Source organism: Centruroides sculpturatus, unplaced genomic scaffold, assembly GCF_000671375.1.
Source record: "Centruroides sculpturatus isolate CEXI.00-Female unplaced genomic scaffold, Cexi_2.0 scaffold248, whole genome shotgun sequence".
NCBI classification, from domain to species: Eukaryota; Metazoa; Arthropoda; class Arachnida; order Scorpiones; family Buthidae; genus Centruroides; species Centruroides sculpturatus.
In genome coordinates this window covers 543,168-552,846 of record NW_019384437.1, presented here as the reverse complement: position 1 = coordinate 552,846, position 9,679 = coordinate 543,168, and positions in this window count along the sequence as shown.

The following is a 9,679-nucleotide window of genomic DNA, read 5'->3' as shown; positions in this document are numbered from 1 at the left end:
AAGCACTTAATATTGTCACAATTAATTACAGTATACTGTATATAAGCCTAAATATACAACCTATACAGATGCTATTGGAAAAGTCGACTGTCTTATTAAAAATATTGATTTTTTTCTGTATCATTCAATTGATTATATTTAATAACCAATTTTAATTTTATAGTAGGCTATATATCTTATAGGTAGAACACAGTAGATAATTAATCATAGAAGAATCCGAGTAACATTGTCTAACGAAGTTAACATTTTAATCATAATGGACATATTAATGAATGTCTGTTCACAGTATTGGCCAATTAGCGTGTAAAGTTCACATTCTCTAAAACAATGATTATTAAAAAATTACGTAAACAATAGATTATAACAAGAGAGCTTAATAGAAAAAATTTCTAGTAGCACAATGAATGACATTCTCGGAGTTCGTTATTGAAAGATGAACTTCCTAATTATACGACATATTTACAAACAATTAACATTAAAAATAATTTTATTCATGATATAAACTTAATCAAAATTCAAATTCTGCTTCCTATTTTTTTTAATTGACTAAATTGCTGAAAATTATTAACAAGTCAAAATTTGATCAATTTATTCCGGAAATATTGTACCAATTTTATTCACAGTATTTTGTCCTTATTTTCCAGTACTGCGATTATTTCTCTCGTGCTTCCAAGATTTAATCGAAGATTTCAAATACTTGTAGTTCATTTTGAGTTAAAAGTTAGTGGTAATCTGCATATATTTGAGAGTAGCTATATATTTATTAAACATTTTCCTAATTACTTTCGTGTTTATAGACTAGTTGTTTGAGATGAAAATGATTCTAGTTCTGACGATAATAATGGCGGTAAACACGGTTTCGTTACAGCGTGGTTTACTTTACATTCTAAAATTTACTTTTTAAATTCATACATTGTATATTTTCCCTGAATATCCACTATTGCGTAGCGAAATAACGCAATTGATTATCAAAGATTGCTCAAGATTGCCGGTTCGGCAATCTTGAGCTGAAATCCAACAGGGCTTCTACATTCCAGATTACGTTATTACTCAGACAAAAGTCGTGATAGGCTTCTAATACAGAATTTTTTGCGATACTGAATGAGATAAGAAAAGTAAGTTTCTTATCTCATTCTTACCGTAAATATCTTAAATTTACAGATATTTAAATTTAAGATATTTACGGTCTTTGTAGCACCAGAAAATAACTGCAAAAGCCTATACAAGATTGGAAATTTGACAAAAGAAGCTTCAAAGTATTGAGCTTTGGTTGAATGAATAGTAATGTTATGTTTTCAATAGTTGTGTGGAAATTTACATTTTGTATGTCAATTTTGAACAATCTTGCTCAAAATTACTCCATCGCTCATTTGAATACAGTTTGATGGGTGTTCTTACCGTTCTCTTTTTTTACGTTCTAAAGCCTGTAATACAGTGGAATACCGAAAGTCTTCAAGCAGTAATCGAAGAAGTCAAGAGATGTCATATGACATATGGCTAGGCTTCATCAGGATGGGCATTCCAAAGATAACTTTACATGATCAAATTCCTACAACAGGTTAGATGTTCCGAACAGAGGTCAAAAATTAGTGTTTTCAAGTCTCAAAACAAAAGAAAAAAAATTGCAAATTTGCTTGTCATGTTTTGCTGACTACTAAATTGTTCTAGGGCATTACTCCTCTAGGCCTTAGAAAACTGGCTTACGAATTTGCTGAAGCAAATAACATTTTTGAAAAAGTCCGTCTAATTTGAAGTTTACACGTTTCCACGTTTAAAAAAATTCATACAGTAAAAAGCTCGTAACTTGGAAATGGAAACTTCCAAGACTTCAATCACGAGGAAGAATATTTCTGCATATTTTGCAACGAAAAATACGTTACACTTCCAACGGGAGACTGAGTAATATGCGAACAGTTCTCGTGACACCATTTTCTGTACAGTACAAATGTACTGTACAGAAAATGGTGTCACGAGAACTGTTNTAACTTTTTTAAGAACTAAAATATTTTCCAGTTGATAAATCAATATCGACAGGGTGATTGAAAAATAATTAAGCCTACAAATTAGGCTTAATTGGGATTTTTGTCCAATTCCTTAATAGTATAAAAGCAATAGAGCATTTTGAAAGTTAAATGACTAAATTAACATGAAATAATTTATTGCATTCGTTAAGAAAACATTATAAATTTAAAGTATGCTAATTTTTTCATATTTTTAATTAATAAAATATAAAGTTAAATATGTTACTTTAAACCAATATAAGATTAATATTTAGATTTATCACATTTTTAAAAGATTTCGAAACTCATATTATATTTTCCATTTAAAGATCTCGGCTAATAATTGTTGATTATATATACTGTTAATAATTATTCTTGTGGAAAATGCATCTGTTAATTGTAAATAAATAAATAAATAAATATGCTGAACCGTTATATATATATATATATAACGGTTCAGCATATTTATTTATTTATTTATTTACAATTAACAGATGCATTTTCCACAAGAATAATTATTAACAGTATATATAATCAACAATTATTAGCCGAGATCTTTAAATGGAAAATATAATATGAGTTTCGAAATCTTTTAAAAATGTGATAAATCTAAATATTAATCTTATATTGGTTTAAAGTAACATATTTAACTTTATATTTTATTAATTAAAAATATGAAAAAATTAGCATACTTTAAATTTATAATGTTTTCTTAACGAATGCAATAAATTATTTCATGTTAATTTAGTCATTTAACTTTCAAAATGCTCTATTGCTTTTATACTATTAAGGAATTGGACAAAAATCCCAATTAAGCCTAATTTGTAGGCTTAATTATTTTTCAATCACCCTGTCGATATTGATTTATCAACTGGAAAATATTTTAGTTCTTAAAAAAGTTAGTGACAAGAGTCCATAATATTGAATAAAGAATATATTTAATGTTAAAATTATAACAATTCGTTTTGTTTATTTTTTTTCGTGATTATTGCCTGGAATAATCATGAAAATATACTATCCAGTAAGCATTGTAGACCTAAGTTAGAGGTTGTTCTACCTTAATATTGATTTGACGTAATGGGTCTGTTCGTTTGGTTGAGATATTGCACAGTTTTTCGTCACTATGATGGTTTAAAAGTAGGAAATTCTAAAGGGGGGTTGTCAAATTTTACGTAATATAAGTTAATATTTTGTCATACAAACGACAACGTCATCATAAATGCAAAATTTAATTGGTTGAAGTATATTAAATTAAAGGATGATTTCTTTTTATGACTTACTACTTAATAAATAAACTATTCTATTCTGATTAAACACAAGCTATGAGAAATATTAGCAAATATTTATTTATTAATTTTTTAAAATTATGTAAAAAATGTTTTCAAAAATTTTGGCTCTTTCTATTTTCTCCGAAATTCTCTAATATAGCAAATAAGGTTGTTTTATTTTTTCCTGCTGTGCAAAGTATAATTTTATTGACTAAAATACTGTAACAAGAACAACAGCCATTAGGGACACGACTCTTATTTTATGTTGTTATTTATTCAGTTTACTTCATATTTTTTTCTTAATTTTAAATATTAGTTTGAACATTATTAAATAAAATTAAATTATTTATAAATTCTTAATATATATATTTATTTTATTTAATATATTTAAATTTTTATAAATATGTTTATAAATTTGAATTTTAAAGAAACATTACAAATTCAATGTTTCTTTTAAGTTCGAAAATTTTTCTATATTGATTTTCTTTGCAAGGAAGTAATCTAAATAATAACGAGTAATTATTTATTGTGATATCATCACAATGCCGGGCTGCAATTTTTAATCATATTTTTAACTTATTTAATTTAAATTATATACTTTTCATCCCAAATTAGTAGTGGCTTGTCCCTGTATATTATGATTTTCCTGCCAGCAAGAGTCGTGCCGATCATCTAACTCCTTCCAGGAGAAAATTTTGAATTGAAATAACGTGACTTTCGTTTCAGACTGGAAGTTTGTATAGGCCTATAGTTAATCGGGGCCTCCTGCTCTAAGATTTTCATATCTAGTTTCGACTACTATCTATCTAATTTTGTTCTTGAGATTAAGGAAGGGCAGATAGACAGGAAGACAGGTCTGCAAGTTTTTCAATTTGCAGCCCCAAAAAAGTTAAATCGTTCAGAGTGTCAAAGAAAGAACAGTATTGGAACGTTACCTTATTCTGATTTATCTTCTTTTCATAATTATACCATGACTAGCTTCTAGTATCTATACAATTTCACATTAGAGAAATAAAAAATTATAAAGAAAGAAGTTTATATTAATGACAATTGCAAGTACGAAATAGGATCCATTAATATCAATACATTACGAAATTTTTATAAATTTATCTACAATGATTTTAAATACGAAAATATTTGTGGTAACATATAAAACACACAATCTTATATGTTTAACTGAAAGAGTATTAGAAGAGATGGATAAAATAATAATAATAATAATAATAATAATAATAATAATAATGTTATTTTTTATTTGTGAAAAAATATTAATTCTGTGTACATTTTTAATCTACATCCGTCAAAATAATTAACCAATGAAATGGAAATAAGAAGCGTTTTCCCGCCTACTTGTATTTCTGTAACCAATAAAAAACGATAAAAACTGCAACGTTATTCTATATTCTCTATATTTAATATAAACTGACGTATATGGAAGCAATTTTATTATTTATCTTATCTCTTCTGCCATCTCTCAAAATATTGATTGAATGTTTATATAACTTACTAAAAGTAGACCTATATAATATTTTTTAAATTGATGTGTCTGGATTGAAAGGAAAGATGCCACATGTTCGAATATTNTGTATGAAATTTTATTGTTTTTAGATTTATTTATATCTGTAACATTGGCATAGTTATATATATTTTAAAATTAAAATAATAAAAATGTTTGAAATATTTAGAATTTAATTCGTTAGTGATCAATAAATAAATTAGGAAAGGTAATCATAAGAATTTAAAAGTGTTAATGAATTCTTTTAAATATAAGATAAACGAAGCGAGATAAAATTTTATTTAAATAGTAAATTGAATTATACCTGCAAGTATTAATGTTTATAAATTTAAACTGTATTTTCTCTTGTAAATTTGATTAAAAAAATCGATTACTTAGAAATATTCTGATTTATTATAATAGATATATAATATCCGAGTTAATTTTTGTAATTTTAGAATACTTTAATAGTTACTAAAGGCGAGTAAATCAATATTTTCATTTATTTATTATATTTTATTGAAAAATATTATGCTTTCTTTACTGTACTTAAACAAATTCAAATGTCAGAAATTATATTTCTGATATTTAATCCTGGGACTTAAGAAAAATCCCTAGAATTTATCTTCTGAGTTATCCCTGTTTGAAATTTTTCTAAAAGTCATTATATCTTTTTGTTCTTTTTGATATGTAAATATAAGAAATTGCTTTTCAATTTAACTTGTATCATAAGAAAAGATGAAGAGAGAACAATAGCTAATTTATAAAAGTATCTATTAAAATAATACATAAAAATAACAAACACAAAGAAAATAAAACACCAAAAGAACGAATTCCAAATGTATTACAATTAAACAAATTTTTATATGATTAGACCTACTTGTTAAAAATTATTATAAAATAATTATATTGATTTATTTTTTACGAGAAGAATTCGATTTTAGGACATATAAATTGAGAATAATACTTTAAGTTAAGAGTAAAATAATAATAATTGCTTAATAATTCAGCAAATTATTAATATAATCACTATGAAGAAGCGTAAATAAATTTCTTAATTTAATGAATCTTCTTACATAATTTTAAAAGTTTTTCGAATTTTGTTTACATCTATTAAAAGATTTATTTTATATTTATTTTCAAGATTTAGTAAAAAATTTTTAATCAAATTTTAAAATTATTATTTATTTTTTATGTTAAATATCTCTTATAAAGTAAATCTTTAAAATATCTTTTTAAAAATTATCAATATGTAAATAAATAAATAAATATATATATAACAATAAATTTCATCCCGGATAAAGCATTTTTAGGGCATTGATTTTTAATTCCTTGTTAGATTATTGAAAAGAGTTTGAGACGTCCTTCATCGATGTTACATAACACTTTAAACCATTTTAACTAACCTCAGGCACCACCTTTTGGTTCCTCCTTGTTTTTGACTTCAAAGAATGAATTATTATTCTCATTATCAAGATCAAAGTTCGTTCCTCTTTAGCCCTTTGATTCTCTTGATTTATCGAATACATTTAAGTTAGTTTAATTGTACTGTACAGTACTTAACACAAATTTTATTGGAGTAATTTTAACCGAGTATATTTATTCTATACGATTAAATTAGACTAAAAATATTAGTTGAATTCTACGAAAATTCTTAAAATATTAAAGTTAAAAAATTTATACAACCCACAATGCTTAAAATGCTTATTATCATTAAAAGATTCATATTGTAAAAGATTTATATCGATTAAAATGTAATTTAATGATAATAAAATTTAAGCTGATGATAAATAAAGGTATTTTACATAACTTTTAGCGTTATAAATTAGAATTTTTCAATGTTTTTTTGCTGTTTTTAGAACATATTCTCCAGAGATCACCAGCTATTTGTTAAAGAACAATTCCATTGATTAATAATTCGAAAATAACACAACTTGTATTTATTTTTACATTAAGATAATTATTATATTTACTTTTACTTTAGGAAAGAAAATTAAAATGTATGATACAAATATTTTATGAAAATACATTTTTAAAATTAAAATTGTTTAATAAAATTTCAAGAAAGAAAAGAAAAAAAAACTATCGATCTTTAACAAAACTGACTTTTTTAATTAAAATAAGTTTTTAAATAAGAAAATTTTCTTTAAATTCAATAAAACTAACTAAAAATTGAATTTCTTATAATAGAAATTTCGTTTTATTAAAGTAAAACGTTCGTTTTTATATATTTCAATAGACAGATATATTAATTTAAAAACTTATTTTTGAGCATTTTCATAGTTTTTACTAATTAAATTACGAATAATTAAATTAAAAATATAAGAAATTAAATTATTTTTAAATCTTTGCTATTACTTTTAATAAAAAATAGTTTAAAAATTCTTTAACAAATAACACTATAAATTAAAGATTGTTTCAATAACTAAGCCATAAATTTCCATGGATTTTTATTGTTTAGATTAAAAAATGAATTTTTATTATAGATAAAAAGCACAGAATGGAACCTTAACAAGTAATTTATTAACTTATTGACTCATGTTACTTCCTCGAAAATGAAGGAAGAAGATCCTGAACATAGACCTAATAAACTGATCTTAAGTAATAAAAATTCATTTTTTAACTTTAACGTTGTTTAAAGTATTATTTTATTTAATTTTTAAAATAATTTATTTTCATGTTACACTTAATTTATCCAGGTTATAAAGGAAATTCGTAACTTTTGACCCGATTTTTGCAAGTTAAAAAGCACTTCCTTGTTTTCTGTTCGACTTTCTCGTCTCGAAAAAAATTAAGTTTTACACATTTGTCACATGAGAAACTTTGCCCTTTTTTTTGATATTTAACCTTATTAATATTTCATAAAATTCTGAAGTTTTAAAGGATATAAATTATGCAAAAGATTTTACGAGAAATTCCCATCTTAAAAATAAATCTTGAGTATAGTAATCTGGAAGTTCGCTTGCAAATTTTAGATATTTATTACCAAAAAATACAATTAAAGTATTTTATATCATCTTTTATATTGATTTTCTTCGAATTTTATAGAATTTTTAAAGATATTTAGCGCAGATGTGTGGGATTTCGTTTCCGATAACCTTCAATAATCGCCTAACATGGAAAAGGAGGAAATATAAAATCTTCAGTTTTTCTCTAGTAAAAAAATTTAGGTTTCTACTAACAATTTTTATGTATTTAAATGGTGTTAATGTAAATTTTTACTTTAATATATCGTTGTTTAGAGGTATTTTATTTTAAAGAGTGTTTTTATATTCATGAAAAAAGTTTCTTCATCATTCAGTTTTTATTAATAAGTCTTTTGAAACTTAAATTTTTAAACTAATATTTACACTTTAAAGTTTAGTTTTTTAAATGTACTTAAAATCCTTAAGGAATTTATTAATTTCTATATAATTTTTTGCAATATTTATAAAATGTTCAAAAAAATCATTAAAAATTAATTAGATTCATTAAAAAGTGAACTTAAAACTCAATCATTTTGAAGATAAACTTGTTAATAAATAAACAGGTTTATAAATAAATATTAGCTTACGTTTGTTATAAGATAATAAAGGAATAGTCGCGTAATTAATTAAAATAAACAATTTTAAATATAAATTTATATAATATAAATAAACAAACAAATAAATAATATATATAAATATAAATAAACTTAATATGATTTAAACACGATAAATCTACATCAATTTATATTTTCAAATATATATTTTTCTAAAATAAATTCATAAATTTAACATCAGCTTTGATTTTTTTTAACAATATTTAATAGACTTATTCTTTATTTTTATTTTCAGCATATTTGATTTAAATTCAACTTTAAAAAATAAAATTTAAAACGTTTCGAATTTAGAAAATTCACAAATAAAACTAAATTCGAAATGTTTTAAATTTTATATAATTTTATCAAACATAAATTAATTTAAAGTAAAAGCTTGTAATTTCATTTTAGAAAATTCTTTTAAAGTAAGATTTTATAAAATTAAAATAAAAAGTTTAGTGAAGGTTAGTAAAACATTATAAACTTTTTACTGGTGAAAAGTGGGAATGATTTTATATTCAAATTTTTTGACTTTTATGCAAAAGTTTCAAGTAGTAAAATGTTTAAATTTGATAAAATAAGAAAAAAAAATCGAACGTCCTTTTAGGTTTTTAGCTGACCTTACCGTATAAACGGTAGTTAATAGTTGAATGTGTTTGAGAATGGGAGGAGTTGCTTTTGAGGTCAATGGCAGAGTAACGTGCAAGTGACGACATCACAGAGACACCCGGAAAACAGATCAGAACAGCAATGATTGCCATGAGGAGTTGCAGCGGTTTTCCCGACTTAAAGTCGGGAAGTATCGTTGTTTGTCACTATGCTATGGTAAGTTATCTTTATATATTAATTAAACGTTAAATTTTCGTTAAAATAGACTAAAATTTAGAAGAAATTTAACTCTAAAATTACTTAAATCACACTCAAGTTAAGACAGTTCAGAGTTGAAACCACAGTTCTTCCACGATAAAGTATGTTAAAGTGTGTTGAATTCTCGTTGGTTTTAATAGTTAGAAAGCTTTTTATGCTGAAATAAGTTCTAGTTAATGTTATTTTTAGTTAAAATTTTCATCTCAATTAGGTTTAGGTCATTAGAAAAATAAGTTTTTAATGTGTTTAAAAATAGTTTAATGTTTGGTTGCTTCTTTCGTTTCTTGTCGTTGTTATTATTTTTTTAAATAAAATGACAAAAATTGGATTTTCAAAATTAATTTTCTTTTATTTTTAAAATTAATTTACGTATTTATTAAATATTTTTTTTTTTGTATCAGAACGTTTTCTTTTGGTAATTTTAGTTCTGTTTTTTTTTATTATTTTTCCCCCGTTATTTACTTCCAAAGTTCGTTCCTCTTTAGCCCTT